Below are 18823 nucleotides of genomic sequence, written 5' to 3' on the forward strand. Positions count from 1 at the left end.
TATCTTGTTCAGACATTATTCCAGGCCAAGTAGATCTTTCACATCAATAATCGCGTTGTATGCAACCCTCTAGTTGTTCCACCATTAAAACACGATTACTGATGTGAAAGAGCCACTTGACCTGGAATAATGTCTGAACAAAATCTGGATGAATAGGACTGTCTGGCCGTACAAACTTTGAGGACTGCAATTGAAAAATTTACGAATGCGTATCAAAATGTAGTCTTACTGTTAAAAAGGGTGACAAAATGAATAACAATAAAAAGCAGCTGTTATCATTACTCAAGACATGCCTATCACATGACTCCGCCCTATAGTAAGAAGGACCGCTGTAAAACCGCCTCTGCATACCTCAGCAATCTCTTATACCGCCGGACCCAAAGCTGTTCATAGTGCGCCCCAGAGATTTCTGTTATTTCATAAGTGTGAGACAGAGCATTCCGTGCTTGCATTTTCAGGGTGCTGACATGTCCTCCCTCAGCCCCTCTAGTGTGTGTACCTCGGTTAGCACGTAAAACGGATGAGTACACACTGGAAGTATCTTTCTCACCAACAAACAACACAGTGAAAATGGGTCACGGGACAGCGGTGAACATCAGCATCCACGTATTGGTAAGTATTTAATTTTCTTTTCTTTTTCCACACATGCTTTAGAGTCATGCCAAACACGGAATTGTAATCTATATTATAGATGAGATTGTTAACCAGACATCTAAACTGAAGTGCCAAAGAAACTGGTACAGGCATGCGTATTCAAATACAGAGATATTTAAACAGGCAGAATACGGCACTGCAGTCGGCAACGCCTGTGTAAGACAACTAGTGTCTGGCGCAGTTGTTAGATCGGTTACTGCTGCTGCAATGGCTGGTTATCAACATTGAAATGAGTTTGAACGTCGTATTATAGTCGGCCCACGAGCGATGGGACACAGCATCTCTGAGATAGCGATGAAGTGGGCATTTTCCTGTATGACCATTTCAAGGGTGTACAGTGAATATGAGGAATACGATTGATCTGTGGCGCCATTAAGTTAGTAGACTGTTCTGTCTGGCGCCTCTAGCTCAAGGGTAGTACCGACTACCCCTCTTGTGGACCATTGCCAGTATCTATGAGGAAGAGTCGGTGTCTGCGGGTTGTGCCCTCAGAAGCTCTTTGCGACGGGCTCTCTGGACCGAGACTGGAGCCTCCTGAAACTCCTGTCTGGCCAGACATGGGGATTGCATCCTTCCACCATCCTCCACACCTACAAATCCCTCATCCACTCTATCCTATGTTATGCCTGCATTGCCTTGTTCTCCAACCCGCTCCACTTTTATAAGATCCTCCAGATCCTAGAACGCCATGCACTCCACCTTGCCTTCCGTATCTGCCTTCCTTCCCCCACGCGACTCCTATATGACCTCATCCCCTTCCCCCTCCTCCTCCTTTTCCACCAACATCTCTGCACCCTTTATACTGTCCGTAGGCTTGATCCCCCCCCCCCCCTACACCTTGGTTTCCTCCTTCCTCTCCATCCCCCACCCGTTGCTGTGCCTCTATCACTGTATCCCTCCCTGTCTCCACCTCCACACCCTCCTTCATCAGCGACATTTCCAGGACCTCCCACTCCCGGATGTTTGCCATGACCTCTGTCCTTCCTTCCAACTGTAACATGCCCCCCCCCCCTGCCCAGTGTCACACCTTTCCTCTCTTCTCCTCCTCGCAGAGCGGATTTTCCTCCTTCCCCATGAGTTCCTGCACCCCCTCCTTCGCTGTTTTCTTCTCCTGTCCCTTCCTTCCTTCCCCAGCCCTCCTTCGGAGCGCTCCCCACCACATCCGCCTTTCTCTCCCCTCCTCCTCGCCTCCTTTTCCCTTTTCCCTTCTCCCCTTTTACCCTTTTCACTTGTCCTCCCCCACCCCCACCACCTGGCAGATCCTCCCAGGTCTCGTTACCAGTGTGCTGCGTTCATGTTGGGTTCCAGTGCTGTTATACAGTGTCATCAAGTGATGTGGTTTTAATTGTGTGCTCGACCTGTTCCATGCTACGACGTCCATTACGTGGCTTTTTTAATCGCTCTACGACTTTTTTTGCTGAGGCCATATTCTGCTGGTGCCTTTTAATCTAGTGTGTGTTTTTTTTGTGTAAAATACTTTTTAGATTTTATCTCCGATTTACAAAAATGGCTCTGAGCACTATGGGACTTAACATCTATGGTCATCAGTCCCCTAGAACTTAGAACTACTTAAACCTAAGTAACCTAAGGACATCACACAACACCCAGTCATCACGAGGCAGAGAAATCTCCGATTTACAGTCACCGTTTTGTATGCTTTCTTTTCTTATGTTCCGCCTTTTTTGTTTCTATATTCCGCCATGATTTCTTCATTATATTGTTTTAAATGTCTTCCTGTCAATTAACGTCTCTCGCCTGAAGAGCAGCGCTTCTGCTGCTGCCAGCCCGCCCCTCATGGGGAAAGGAACTTACAATAAAGGAAAAAAGACGAGAATAGAGGCATGAAGTTTAGGGATTGGAGGTAGCGTCGCGACAAGAGGCGGTCATGAAGTCCGAGCGGCCGAAGCCACGAGCTACGCAAGGAGGGCCTGCGCAGAGCGAAGATACCAGACTACTCACCGGGGTCAGCTGCAGGCCGACATCCCGTCGGTTGGCTGGCAACATTCGTGTCCTCGCCTGGCTGCCCTCTTCTACCTGGCTTTCATCGTCACCACTCAGCAACCGCCGCGACCCACCGTGGATCCATGGAGCTGCTTGCTGATAAAGGGGAGCAACAGTCTGTAATCCTCATGGTGATTGGTGTCATTGTCTACCCGACCTCCTAATTATTTTCTGGTTTGCAGCCGCCGCTCAGAGTTTTACTCGGTCGGCTCTTTGGTCGTAAATACACTCCTGGAAATGGAAAAAAGAACACATTGACACCTGTGTGTCAGACCCACCATACTTGCTCCGGACACTGCGAGAGGGCTGTACAAGCAATGATCACACGCACGGCACAGCGGACACACCAGGAACCGCGGTGTTGGCCGTCGAATGGCGCTAGCTGCGCAGCATTTGTGCACCGCCGCCGTCAGTGTCAGCCAGTTTGCCGTGGCATACGGAGCTCCATCGCAGTCTTTAACACTGGTAGCATGCCGCGACAGCGTGGACGTGAACCGTATGTGCAGTTGACGGACTTTGAGCGAGGGCGTATAGTGGGCATGCGGGAGGCCGGGTGGACGTACCGCCGAATTGCTCAACACGTGGGGCGTGAGGTCTCCACAGTACATCGATGTTGTCGCCAGTGGTCGGCGGAAGGTGCACGTGCCCGTCGACCTGGGACCGGACCGCAGCGACGCACGGATGCACGCCAAGACCGTAGGATCCTACGCAGTGCCGTAGGGGACCGCACCGCCACTTCCCAGCAAATTAGGGACACTGTTGCTCCTGGGGTATCGGCGAGGACCATTCGCAACCGTCTCCATGAAGCTGGGCTACGGTCCCGCACACCGTTAGGCCGTCTTCCGCTCACGCCCCAACATCGTGCAGCCCGCCTCCAGTGGTGTCGCGACAGGCGTGAATGGAGGGACGAATGGAGACGTGTCGTCTTCAGCGATGAGAGTCGCTTCTGCCTTGGTGCCAATGATGGTCGTATGCGTGTTTGGCGCCGTGCAGGTGAGCGCCACAATCAGGACTGCATACGACCGAGGCACACAGGGCCAACACCCGGCATCATGGTGTGGGGAGCGATCTCCTACACTGGCCGTACACCACTGGTGATCGTCGAGGGGACACTGAATTGTGCACGGTACATCCAAACCGTCATCGAAGCCATCGTTCTACCATTCCTAGACCGGCAAGGGAACTTGCTGTTCCAACAGGACAATGCACGTCCGCATGTATCCCGTGCCACCCAACGTGCTCTAGAAGGTGTAAGTCAACTACTCTGGCCAGCAAGATCTCCGGATCTGTCCCCCATTGAGCATGTTTGGGACTGGATGAAGCGTCGTCTCACGCGGTCTGCACGTCCAGCACGAACGCTGGTCCAACTGAGGCGCCAGGTGGAAATGGCATGGCAAGCCGTTCCACAGGACTACATCCAGCATCTCTACGATCGTCTCCATGGGAGAATAGCAGCCTGCATTGCGTCGAAAGGTGGATATACACTGTACTAGTGCCGACATTGTGCATGCTCTGTTGCCTGTGTCTATGTGCCTGTGGTTCTGTCAGTGTGATCATGTGATGTATCTGACCCCAGGAATGTGTCAATAAAGTTTCCTCTTCCTGGGACAATGAATTCACGGTGTTCTTATTTCAATTTCCAGGAGTATATTAGCTGTAGTATTGTACTAAGACGCTGGTTGTCGTTAAAAAAATTGACCTGTTACTGTAATGCCTTTCTTTATTATTTTATGGGTTGTACCCGACCCGCAGAGGTTTACTCTGTCGGCTGTTTGGTCGTAAATATAGACTTCCGGCATAAGAAGTCAGCCTCATTCTGCCAACGGCCTTGTCAAAGAGGGCGGAGGAGCGGATAGAGATTCTCTTGTCCTAGGGGTGGGAAATTGCCCCTAAAGGCGGAAGAATCAGCAGTGATCAACGACATGAGGATGCAGAAGGCAACGGAAACCACTGCATTAAAGACACGTAACGTGTATCCACAGGACATGTGGCTTGTATTTGAAGAAGTGTCATGATGATCTCTCCATTGGCAAAAGATTCCGGAATAGTCCCCCATTCGGATCTCCGGGAGGGAACTGCCAAGGGGGAGGTTACCATGAGAAAAAGATTGAATAATCTACGAAAGGATAACGTTCTACGAGTCGGGGCGTGGAATGTCAGAAACTTGAACGTGGTAGGGAAACTAGAAAATTTGAAAAGGGAAATGCTAAGGCTCAATCTAGATATAGTGGGGGTGAGTGAACTGAAGTGCAAGGAAGACAAGGATTTCTGGTCAGATGACTATCGGGTAATATCAACAGCAGCAGAAAATGGTATAACAGGTGTAGGATTCGTTATGAATAGGTAGGTAGGGCAGAGGGTGTGTTAGAACAACCCGGTCACTGAACTGTTCACAGTAACCTGTGAACAGTTCAGTGACCGGGTTGTTCTAATCAGAATCGACAGCAGACCAACACCGACAACGATAGTTCAGGTATACATGCCGACGTCGCAAGCTGAAGATGAACAGATAGAGAAAGTGTATGAGGATATTGAAAGGGTAATGCAGTATGTACAGGGGGACGAAAATCTAATAGTCATGGGCGACTAGAATGCAGTTGTAGGGGAAGGAGTAGAAGAAAAGGTTACAGGAGAATATGGGCTTGGGACAAGGAATGAAAGAGGAGAAAGACTATGGGTAACAGAAGAAATACTTCAGTTGATTGGTGAAAGGAGGAAGTACAAAGATGTTCCGGGAAAATCAGGAATACAGAAGTACAAGTCGCTGAGGAATGAAATAAATAGCAAGTGCAGGGAAGCTAAGACGAAATGGCTGCAGGAAAAATGTGAAGACATCGAAAAAGATATGATTGTGGGAAGGACAGACTCAGCATACAGGAAAGTCAAAACAACCTTTGGTGACATTAAAATCAACGGTGGTAACATTAAGAGTGCAACGGGAATTCCACTGTTAAATGCAGAGGAGAGAGCAGATAGGTGGAAAGAATACATTGAAAGCCTCTATGAGGGTGAAGATTTGTCTGATGTGATAGAAGAAGAAACAGGAGTCGATTTAGAAGAGATAGGGGATCCAGTATTAGAATCGGAGGACTTACGGTCAAATAAGGCAGAAGGGATAGATAACATTCCATCAGAATTTCTAAAATCATTGAGGGAAGTGGCAACAAAACGACTATTCACGTTGATGTGTAGAATATATGAGTCTGGCGATATACCATCTGACTTTCGGAAAAGCATCATCCACACAATTCCGAAGACGGCAAGAGCTGACAAGTGCGAAAATTATCGCACAATCAGCTTAACAGCTCATGCATCGAAGCTGCTTACAAGAATAATATACAGAAGAATGGAAAAGAAAATTGAGAATGCGCTAGGTGACGATCAGTTTGGCTTTAGGAAAAGTAAAGGGACGAGAGAGGCAATTCTGACGTTACGGCTAATAATGGAAGCAAGGCTAAAGAAAAATCAAGACACTTTCATAGGATTTGTCGACCTGGAAAAACCCTTCGACAATATAAAATGGTGCAAGCTGTTCGCGATTCTGAAAAAAGTAGGGGTAAGCTATAGGGAGAGACGGGTCATATACAATATGTACAACAACGAAGAGAGAATAATAAGAGTGGACGATCAAGAACGAAGTGCTCGTATTAAGAAGGGTGTAAGACAAGGCTGTAGCCTTTCGCCCCTACTCTTCAATCTGTACATCGAGGAAGCAATGATGGAAATAAAAGAAAGGTTCAGGAGTGGAATTAAAATACAAGGTGAAATGATATCAATGATACGATTCGCTGATGACATTGCTATCCTGAGTGAAAGTGAAGAAGAATTAAATGATCTGCTGAACGGAATGAACAGTCTAATGAGTACGCAGTATGGTTTGAGAGTAAATCGGAGAAAGACGAAGGTAATGAGAAGTAGTAGAAATGAGAACAGCGATAAACTTAACATCAGGATTGATGGTCACGAAGTCAATGAAGTTAAGGAATTCTGCTACATAAACAGTAAAATAACCAATGACGGACGGAGCAAGGAGGACATCAAAAGCAGACTCGCTATGGCAAAAAAGGCATTTCTGGCCAAGAGAAGTCTACTAATATCAAATACCGGTCTTAATTTGAGGAAGAAATTTCTGAGGATGTACGTCTGGAGTACAGCATTGTATGGTAGTGAAACGTGGACTGTGGGAAAACCGGAACAGAAGAAAATCGAAGCATTTGAGATGTGGTGCTATAGACAAATGTTGAAATTTAGGTGGACTGATAAGGTAAGGAATGAGGAGTTTCTACGCAGAATCGGAGAGGAAAGGAATATGTGGAAAACATAAGGAGAAGGGACAAGATGATAGGACATCTGCTAAGACATGAGGGAATGACTTCCATGGTACTAGAGGGAGCTGTAGAGGGCAAAAACTGTAGAGGAAGACAGAGATTGGAATACGTCAAGCAAATAATTGAGGACGTAGGTTGCAAGTGCTACTCTGAGATGAAGAGGTTAGCACAGGAAAGGAATTCGTGGCGCGCCGCATCAAATCAAACCAGTCAATAGACTGATGAAAAAAAAAAAAAAAAAAAAAAAAAAAAAAAAAAAAAAAAAAAAAAATAATAATAATAATAATAATAATAATAATAATAAAATAAAATAGACCATAGTATTGTACTAGACACTGGTTCTGTTATTATATTGCCCTTCCATTCTGGTTCATACCCAATCATTAATGTTTTAATGAATCAGCTTCCGGTCGGAAATACAGCCGGAACAATTGCACCAAGCCACAGGTTGCCGTTAATCAAACAGGTTCAAATGGTTCAAACGGCTCTGAGCACTACGGGACTTAACTGCTGAGGCCCCTAGAACTTAGAACTACTTAAACCTAACTAATCTAAGGACATCACACACATCCATGCCCGATGCAGGATTCGAACCTGCTGCCGTAGCGGTCGCGCGGTTCCAGACTGTAGCGCCTAGAACCGCTTGGCCACTCCGGCCGGCAATCAAACAGGGGTCTTGTTGTTAGATTTAGATGTTAACCGGTTCAATTCCTTGATTGTAATTAAATTTGAGATAATCACAACTACCTGTTGTACTAAGCTGTGCGTTCCTGTCGTTGAAAGACCGGGTCATTTTTGGTGTATTTTTAACTGGATCTTGTGAGTTCTCTTCTAATAAGTGCTCATACATTGTGTTTTAAAACCTTCCTCCAGAGCGGCCTTCATAATTGAAAAGCAATTTAACATTTGACCTATTAACAGCCAACTGTCACTAGGACTTTAGTCAGAATAAGAATGTCAAAAGGGACGGGTTGGCATCCAGTCACACCTTGTTGCCCGCTTTGAAGCAAGCCTTATCATTCTTATAATTGTTTCCTAATTTGTTTAACCTTTAAGCATAGGTGCGCATCTATACCCCGAACCTTCCAACCAACAGTTTCCAAATAAAACAAAAATTACGGCATTTCTTTGAGTAATTGGCACACTCTCGTCATCAGTATCACTTATACATTTTCATGTGTTGCAGAAGGGCATTTAATAAGGGAAACTGTGTCAAGCGCGGTAGTAAACACCGCTGTTTCACCCGATAACGGGCAGGCTGCAGGTCCGGGCCATTGTAATTATTGTCATAACGTTCTTGTTTCAATTTCTCTTCTAAAAGCTTATTGATTTCAAAAATTTGTTAATTTATAAAGAAAAAAATATTATATATTGTTAAATAAACAGGTTGTGTGAAAAGAAAGTTACATCGATGGGTCCCCCCTTCCACGTTTTCCTTAACACCAGTAAAAACTACGTCTCACCGATAAAACATCAAATCGTCGACATCGTTGCGACCGGAAAAATATCCTGCAAGACTCTGTAATGGTGTGGGGCGTGTGCAGTTGGACTGATGTGGGACCCCTGATACGTCTACTCTGACAGGTGACACGTACGTAAGCATCCTGTCTGATCACCTGCATCCAGTCATTTCACATTCCGACGGACTTGGTCAATTTTAGCAGGACAATAAGACACTCCACACCCTCAGAATTGCTACAGAGTGGCTCCAGGAACACTCTTCTGAGTTTAAACACTTCCGCTGTCCAACAAACTCCCCTGACATAAACATTATTGAGCATACCTGGTACGCTTTGCAACGTGCTGTTCAGAAGAGATCTCCACTCCCTCGTACTCTTAGGAATTTATGGACAGTCTTGCAGGACTCATGGTGTCAGTCTCCTGCAGTACTAGTTCAGATATTAGTCGAGTCCATGCCACGTCATGTTGTGGCATTTTCCCGTGCCTGGGTTCCCGGGTTCGATTCCCGGCGGGGTCAGGGATTTGCTCTGCCTCGTGATGACTGGGTGTTATGTGATGTCCTTAGGTTAGTTAGGTTTAAGTAGTTCTGTTCTAGGGAACTGATGACCATAGATGTTACGTCCCATAGTGCTCAGAGCCCATTTTGTGGCATTTCTGTGTGCTCTTGGGGGGGGGGGGGGGGGTCCCTACATGATATTAGTCAGGCAGGCGTACCAGTTTCTCTGGGTCTTGCGTGTATATTCCACTGTAGCTAATGTACTCAGCGTTTATCGATCCTAAGCATATGCAAAACTGTTTTATTTCATACAGTATGATTACAATGGTTTTCTTTTGTCTTCCGTAGAAAAAATGGTTTGACAACTGCATTCAATAAATATATCTGAGTCCTTCAGGAGGAATCGCCCACCGCCTCAGAGCAACATAGTAATGCTGAGATTGTTTATTTCAGTATTCAGCGAGTTCCGGTACGTTATTGTGTATATGTGCAACAATACTGTTATATATGCTCTAACATAACATATTTTTTGTAGATTATACCGGTGAAAAAAAGCATGAAGATTTATTACATATTTTTGCCGGTCGCGGTGGCCGAGCGGTTCTAGGCGCTTAAGTCCGGAACCGCGTTGCTGCTACGGTCGCAGGTTCGAATCCTGCCTCGGGCATGGATGTGTGTGATGTCCTTAGGTAATCTAGGTTTATGTAGTTCTAAGTCTAGGGGACTGATGACGTCAGATGTTCAATCCCATAGTGTTCAGAGCCATTTGAACCAGTTTTGAACATATTTTGGAAAATTAGATTCCAAGTAGAGAACTCCCGAGCGTTTGAACTGTCTAACACCATGTATATGAGTAAGTAGTGTGATGTGGCGACCTGTTCCAGGCCTTACCTTATATATTAACCTGCTTTGGACACGTGATGGCAGACATGTGATGGCAGACTTTCATTTCATGTATTTTGCTTCCTGCACATTACTCACAACTGTACGGATACAGCTCATGAGTTGTTATGACATAGTTGCTAATACTGTAGATGGGTGACCATCTGGATTTTAGTACACTACTGGCCATTAAAATTGCTACACTAAGAAGAAATGCAGATGATAAACGGATATTCATTGGACAAATATATTATACCAGAAATGACATGTGAATCCAATCTCACGCAATTTGGGTGCATAGATCCTGAGAAATCAGTACCCAGAACAACCACTTCTGGCCGTAATAGCCGGCCGCGGTGGTCTAGCGGTTCTGGCGCTGCAGTCCGGAACCGCGGGACTGCTACGGTCGCAAGTTCGAATCCTGCCTCGGGCATGGGAGCGCGTGATGTCCTTAGGTTAGTTAGGTTTAAGTAGTTCTAAGTTCTAGGGGACTTATGACCTAAGATGTTGAGTCCCATAGTGCTCAGAGCCATTTGAACCATTTGGCCGTAATAACGGCCTTGATATGCTTGGGCATTGAGTCAAACAGACATTGAATGGTGTGTACAGGTACAGCTGCCCATGCGGCTTCAACACGATACCACAGTTCATCAAGAGTAGTGACTGGCGTATTGTAACGAGCGAGTTGCTCGGTCACCATTGACCAGACGATTTCAATTGGTGAGAGATCTGGAGAATGTGCTGGCCAGGGCAGCAGTCGAACATTTTCTATATCCAGAAAGGACCGTAAAGGACCTGCAATATGCGGTCGTGCGTTATGCTGCTAGAATGTAGGGTTTCTCAGGGATCGAATAAAGGGTAGAGCCACGGGTCGTAACACATCTGAAATGTAACGTCCACTGTTCAAAGTGCCGTCAATGCGAACAAGAGGTGACCGAGACGTGTAACCAATGGCACCCTGTACCATCACGCCGGGTGATACGCCTGTTTGGCGATGACGAATACACGCTTCCAATGTGCGTTCACCGCGATGTCGCCAAACACGGATGCGACCATCATGATGCTGTAAACAGAACCTGGATTCATCCGAAAAAATGATGTTTTGCCATTCGTGCACCCAGGTTCGTCGTCGAACACACCGTCGCAGGCGCTCCTGTCTGTGATGCAGCGTCAAGGGTAACCGCAGCCATGGTCTCCAAGCTGATAGTCCATGATGCCGCAAACGTCGTCTAACTGTTCGTGCAGATGGTTGTTGTCTTGCACACGTTCCCATCTGTTGACTCATGGATCGAGATGTAGCTGCACGATCCGTTTCAGCCATTCGGATAAGATGCCTCTCATCTCGACTGCTAGTGATACGAAGCCGTTGGGATCCAGCACGGCGTTCCGTATTACCCTCCTGAACCCACCGATTCCATATTCTGCTAACAGTCATTGGATCTCGACCAACGCGAGGATCAATGTCGCGATACGATAAACCGCAATCGCGATAGGCTGCAATCCGACCTTTATCAAAGTCGAAAACGTGATGGTACGCATTTCTCCTCTCTACACGAGGCATCACAACAACGTTTCACTAGGCAAAGTCCGGTGAACTGCTGTTTGTGTATGAGAAATCGGTTGGAACCTTTCCTCATGTCAGCACGTTGTAGGTGTCGCCACCGGCACCAACCTTGTGTGAATGCTCTGTAAAGCTAATCATTTGCATATCACAGCAACGTGTTCCTTTTGGCTACATTTCGCGTCTGTAGCACGTCATCTTCGTGGTGTAGCAATTTTAATGGCCCGTAGGGTCTTAAGCTTATTTCCGGTGGCTTTTTGTATTGACTGTTAACATCCATGCTCGGCATGTGGAACCTACAGCAACTATGGAGCAGCAACCTTACCACCCCCATCAGAGTGACATGTTTATCGAGCGTTGTTTCCAGTACCAGTGTTTCCAAGAGGACACCTCTTTGGCGAGCGGTGACTGGGAGATTAAGATGGCCGCGTCGGTCAGTGGAAGGCGGGCCCTAAGCCGCTCGGGCAAGCTTGCATCCAGTACCTGATGGGTGGTCAAGTTGAGACCTGGACCCCGTTAAAATACATTGACGAGCGGTCTATGTTTGCTCTCATTACTCTGTCTTGCTAACCCAGAAATATTGCCACATCTACACCTGGGAAACCTCACCAGTACTCCTTTTGTGGGATCAACGCTGGTAGACTTCCGAAGATTTTTCAGAATTTCCCAACATGGAGACCTGGCCATGAGAATCTTCGCATGTTCCCTGCCGACTAGTGGAACTATGATTTTTATTGGATGACACATGTTAAATTATACGGCGGGAGACAGGGAACCAGTTGTCAGGGCTGGGATTGACGATTCGCTTAGGAGCTTTTGCTGACTGGTCATGAAGGGGTTTTTGGCGAATGCTGTTCCGAGGTGAGGAGGAAGAGCCTGTGTACCAGAACAAGGAGAGTCAAGCTGACTGCCATTTAAGTGAAGGAGATGCTCAGATTTCAGCCTCCTGCCAGTTCTTATACTTTAACTTTTTCGTGACTTCGAGATTATTCAACTAATCCGGAATAGGCAATATGATCTACATCTACATTTCTACATTTATACTCCGCAAGCCACCCAACGGTGTGTGGCGGAGGGCACTTTACGTGCCACTGTCATTACCTCCCTTTCCTGTTCCAGTCGCGTAGGGTTCGCGGGAAGAACGACTGTCTGAAAGTCTCTGTGCGCGCTCTAATCTCTCTAATTTTACATTCGTGATCTCCTCGGGAGGTATAAGTAGGGGGAAGCAATATATTCGATACCTCATCCAGAAACGCACCCTCTCGAAACCTGGCGAGCAAGCTACACCGCGATGCAGAGCGCCTCTCTTGCAGAGTCTGCCACTTGAGTTTGCTAAACATCTCCGTAACGCTATCACGCTTACCAAATAACCCTGTGACGAAACGCGCCGCTCTTCTTTGGATCTTCTCTATCTCCTCCGTCAACCCGATCTGGTGCGGATCCGACACTAATGAGCAATACTCAAGTATAGGTCGAACGAGTGTTTTGTAAGCCACCTCCCTTGTTGATGGACTACACTTTCTAAGGACTCTCCCAATGAATCTCAACCTGGTACCCGCCTTACCAACAATTAATTTTATATGATCATTACACTTCAAATCGTTCCGCACGCATACTCCCAGATATTTTACAGAAGTAACTGCTACCAGTGTTTGTTCCGCTATCATATAATCATACAATAAAGGATCCTTCTTTCTATGTATTCGCAGTACATTACATTTGTCTATGTTAAGGGTCAGTTGCCACTCCCTGCACCAAGTGCCTATCCGCTGCAGATCTTCCTGCATTTCGCTACAATTTTCTGATGCTGCAACTTCTCTGTATACTACAGCATCATACGCGAAAAGCCGCATGGAACTTCCGACACTATCTATGATGTTTTCGCCTTCACCCACTGAACCAGCGGCATTCTCCATTAGCAACTCTTACGCCTCAGCGGTCGGCGCCACTGGCTTGGCTGAATTACGCGACTGTGGTTAAGACTGCAAAACACGATGCACGCATTCAAATTCGGCCTAGGCGGCGTAGTGAAGAAAATGAGGCTTCAGCTCGCTTTTTCAGCTCAGTTAGTGTTTCTAAGTCACTATCTCATTTACTTAAAGTCATGTATTTCTTTTTCATTCTAGTCGACATGTTCAGTGTAGCCAGCCGGGATGGCCGAGCGGTTCTAGGCGCTTCAGTCTGGAACGGCGCGACCGCTACGGTCGCAGGTTCGAATCCTGCCTCGGGCATGCATGTGTGTGATGTCCTTAGGTTAGTTGGGTTTAAGTAGTTCTAAGTTCTACGGGACTGATGACCTCTGATGTTAAGTCATTGGATCAGAGCCATTTTTTGTTCAGTGTAATACTGGCGACGAACTTTTGTAATTCATTGCTCAAACATATCTTGTTGAAGAAAGCTTTCTTTTTTAAATAGTTTTCGTGTCTGCTATCTATTCATGAAGTTTTCTGGTTTACCTAGTTTTTTCTTGAAAAAAAAAAAGATTACCTGATCCTACTCTCTCATTTAGTAGTTATGACATTACCCAATAAATTGATTGACCGAATTTTCTAACCATAACTTAGTGTACGAGGCTTCCTGATACCTTCAGGTATTAAATTCAGCGTTTCTTGCGTACAGCAGTCGGTATATCCGTGTAATCCACGTGTTTCATGGTGGTATTTTATTATCTCCCAGGAGTAGGTACGATAAATTAGCAAGATTTGGTATTTTGCATACCAATAGTGAATTCGTTGAGGTAGCGTTTGTGATCACAGAACACCGAATTCTGGCAGTTGCAGTCCCTGTGTCAATCTTTTCTTGCTTGTTGCGTGATTTCATAATTTTGTTGCAGAAGTTTTGGAATCGACACAACCTCGCTACTCATTACTGCAGCTTATGCTGAGCCCCCAGCTATTGCCACCGACATTATTGCATTCCCACCTTTTATCACAACAGCTAGTGCCCCACAGCTGTTGCCATCTGGCAATGACTTTCTGAGTAACTATCAGTCTTATGACACTTGTTGAATTCTTCTTTAATTTTAAAAAAAATCTCATTTATTCTTCAGTTTTAGTTGCATATTTTAAATTATCAGACATGTTTCGATCACCCTGGATCATCTTCAGATCTAAGTTGTTGTGTCAATAAACCTGGCTGCTTACGAGAGAGTACGCCTCAATAGCCGTCAAGCAGTTCCGTTGATGGACGGTATATATGTACTACTACACTACTACTACAATTACTACTACTACTAACAGTAATAATAATAACTATAATAATCATAATAATAATAACGCCAGTTGAAGCTCCAGTTCTACTAATCAAGTGCCTGAGATAAGCTGAATTACATATTTGCAATATTCATTGATTCAGTGTGCCCTAAGGGATAAGATATAACATGCCAGTGTCGACAATACAGTTGGGTGTCGTGACCCACTCATATTCCTGAATGCATGCAAATCCGTTTGTGGAATGGTGAGTTTCCAAAATCATAAACAGCCCTCAATATCCCGGCATTAAGTGCATAGCACTATTATGCTGAGATTTCACAAGTCCTGAACTGCGTGGTATCACTGAGATGTCAGTTACACGCACATGGAGCGAAATAGACATTACGTTGCAGGACACCTAGCTCGCTAAAGTAAACAATAATAAACGTCTATAATCGCTTACAGACCACGTTCTTTGAATTTGAAGAAAGAGACGTCTACACATATGTGAGTGATCCAGGTAATGGCCTTTGTAGATTCTCCTTCCAAGGGATATGCCTTAAAAAACATTCGGATTAACGATGTATTTTGCATGGTACCTTCTGGCTTGTGAGAAAGATCTTAAGCAAAATCCGGAGTGCAGTGGCAAATGTGACATGAAAAGTATGCTTCTGATATTATAAACGTGATGAGATAGAACTCTCCATGAAACTCCAGACGCGAGTAACACCAATAACAAGTTAGTTTCATAAACGATCATTTTAATAATGTATCTATTCAGGTGTACAACCTGTATAAACACTAATCTGCTGATAATAAGACTGTTCATAAAATTGTTGATCTTCTCCATTTTTCCAGTGGTAGATTTATTGGTCATCTCTGATGATGACAATCATTATCAATGCTGGATAAAGACAAGTGTGGCATCTTATTCCTTCCCATTTCACTACACATCATGGTGCACAGAATATTTTTCCTCTGTTCCTGAACGCGTTTTATACGAGTGATAAAGTCACCGAGCGTCAGTAGGACTTCTCTACACAACCCCAACACATGTAGATATTCCTACAGATGCTAACAAACTCACGAAGTTTAATAATTTTGTCCGCTAGAAGCGACTACCGTTTGCAGTACATGCCGATATCCAGTGACTTCTCAGTGAGGCGGAAAGGGTGATCCCATTATCTCAAACAATACCATCAAAGAACGACACGTACCATTTACGGACGCATTAAGTTGTGTATGCATATGGTTCAACTCGTAACCATTTTGTACGTACTTTGGAGAAAATTCTGCGGAAATGCTGCATTCTGAGCCTGAAGAACTTGCCAAGATAGTTGCTGTGATTTATCACACAGGCGTTCCTATGATCATCATACCGAAAGATCAATCATCGTTTAAGAGAACAGCTTTATAGCAGAGGACATGTACCATTACTGGAGCAATCAAGATCATCTAAGGTTGTCGTAGCCTCCTTTGCTCCAGGCACAGGTGTCATTGTTCTCTGAGGTCAATGTCCTCTGCTCTGAGCCAGCCGTGTGACTTGAAATGAAAGTGATACTCGTAAAATAAAAATTAATTTATTAATGAGCTAACTTGCACTTTGACTTTTGTCTCTGACAAAGGTGAGACAGGTACTGCATTAAAATTTGATTTTTTTTGCCCAGATGCATACATTATAAAATTTTTACCTGTCTAATACAAACTACCTGTGAAAAAATTTGACTATAGATGAATGTGTTTTTCTTCGTGGCTGCTGTAAGGAGAGAACGCATTAGGTACAGCATGAGATGGCGGTCGGAGGTTTCTCCTTCTCCGGTTCTCAGAGAAAGCCAGGCAAAGTCGGAGAAAACTGCTACAACTAGCTTTGAATCGCTGGAATATTACGAGGGCAGTTCAATAAGTAATGCAACACATTTTTTTTTCTCGGCCAATTTTGGTTGAAAAAACCGGAAATTTCTTGTGGAATATTTTCAAACATTCCCGCTTCGTCTCGTATAGTTTCATTGACTTCCGACAGGTGGCAGCGCTGTACGGAGCTGTTAAAAAGGCGTCTGTAACGGATGTGCGCTGCAAACAACGGGCAGTGATCGAGTTTCTTTTGGCGGAAAACCAGGGCATCTCAGATATTCATAGGCGCTTGCAGAATGTCTACGGTGATCTGGCAGTGGACAAAAGCACGGTGAGTCGTTGGGCAAAGCGTGTGTCATCATCGCCGCAAGGTCAAGCAAGACTGTCTGATCTCCCGCGTGCGGGCCGGCCGTGCACAGCTGTGACCCCTGCAATGGCGGAGCGTGCGAACACACTCGTTCGAGATGTGTTCTGAAGTGTATTGTGCTACTCTTAAGAAATTGAAGAAACGACTTAAGCGTGTTCGTAGGCACAAAAATCTGAACGAACTTCTCCTTCTTCATGACAACGCAAGACCTCACACAAGTCTTCGCACCCGAGAGGAGCTCACAAAACTTCAGTGGACTGTTCTTCCTCATGCACCCTACAGTCCCAATCTCGCACCGTCGGATTTCCATATGTTTGGCCCAATGAAGGACACAATCCGTGGGAGGCACTACGCGGATGATGAAGAAGTTATTGATGCAGTACGACGTTGGCTCCGACATCGACCAGTGGAATTGTACCGTGCAGGCATACCGGCCCTCATTTCAAGGTGGCGTAAGGCCGTAGCATTGAATGGAGATTACGTTGAAAAATAGTGTTGTGTAGCTAAAAGATTGGGGAATAACCTGGTGTATTTCAATGCTGAATAAAACAACCCCTGTTTCAGAAAAAAATGTGTTGCATTACTTATTGAACTGCCCTCGTACAATCACATTACATAACGTAGGGACATTACAGACTTACGTCTTCAAAGTCGCAAGTTCTCCCTGATTGGCAAGGCGCGGAACTACACCTAATCTAACTGGCACAGTGCTCGTATCCCAGGTGGCATAAATGAAAAGAGCTTTCCACAGCTGACGAGCGAGATAAATATTAGTAGTCCGTCAGGATCTCAGATACATATCCTGTCCAGCATTAGAAAGTGGGAAGACGTTGATTATGTTTGTATGTAACACTGCAAGCCGTAGGGTTCACATATACTGATCTGCCAGAACGTTATGACCAGCTATCTTATAGCCTGTATGTCCACCTTTGGCACGGATAACAGCCGGGAGTCGTCGTGACATGGAAGCAACGAGGCCTTGTTGGGTCGCTGGAGGGAACTGGCACAACACATCTGCTACACCAACATCGACTGCATTGCCACCGACATTATTGCATTCCTACCTTTTATCACAACAGCTAGTGCCCCACAGCTGTTGCCATCTGACAATGACTTTCTGAGCAAGTATCAGTGTTACGACACTTACTGAATGCACCTGTACCTTATTTCTATGCACTAGGATTGCATTGCTTTGTGACAGATGGCGCTGTAATAGTTACAAACATATGGCTTACAGTTTTAGACGAACAGTTGGTGACACGTAGGTTTTTTAAATTAAAATACAGACATTTAGACGAAAAGTATTCACTGCTCAGAAGAAAGTGGATAGAATAATGTGAGGGGTTCATAGTCCCACATCTTGTAGGCATCTTTTTAAAAGACTGGGAATTCTTACAACAGCCTCACAGTACATTTACTCACTAATGAAATTTGTTCTCAATAATATGGACCAGTTTAAAAACAACAGTGATATTCATGATTATAATACCAGAAAAAAACAAAGACTTACACTATTCTTTACTCAACCTATCCTTGGCACAGAAAGGGGTAAAGTATGCTGCTATAAAAATTTTCGACAAATTACCAGATTAAATAAAATGTCTCACAGACAGCTGTAACAGCTTCAAAAATAAATTGAAATCATATCTCCTTGACAACTCCTTCTATACCATAGATAAATTCTTGAATAGGAATAAATAAATCTACAAATATAGTATATGCATTTTGTGCCATTTAAGGCAATGGGGTAAATATAAAATATTAATCTTTATTAATCTTTAACTCTGTATTGTAATATATATATATATATATATATATATATATATATATATATATATATATATATATATCTTGTTTCATATGTGCATTTCTTGTGCACTTGACACATTCCACATCATAACAGCTACCATACCGTGCAATTGATGAATGGAACGTGCAACCAACTAACTCTGAAGTGCATTGTCATACCCTCAGGAAACTGAACAAACTTTGCCATAGAAATAAAACGAACTTCTCCATAACAACGCAAGG

This window comes from Schistocerca cancellata, chromosome 10, assembly GCF_023864275.1.
Source record: "Schistocerca cancellata isolate TAMUIC-IGC-003103 chromosome 10, iqSchCanc2.1, whole genome shotgun sequence".
NCBI classification, from domain to species: Eukaryota; Metazoa; Arthropoda; class Insecta; order Orthoptera; family Acrididae; genus Schistocerca; species Schistocerca cancellata.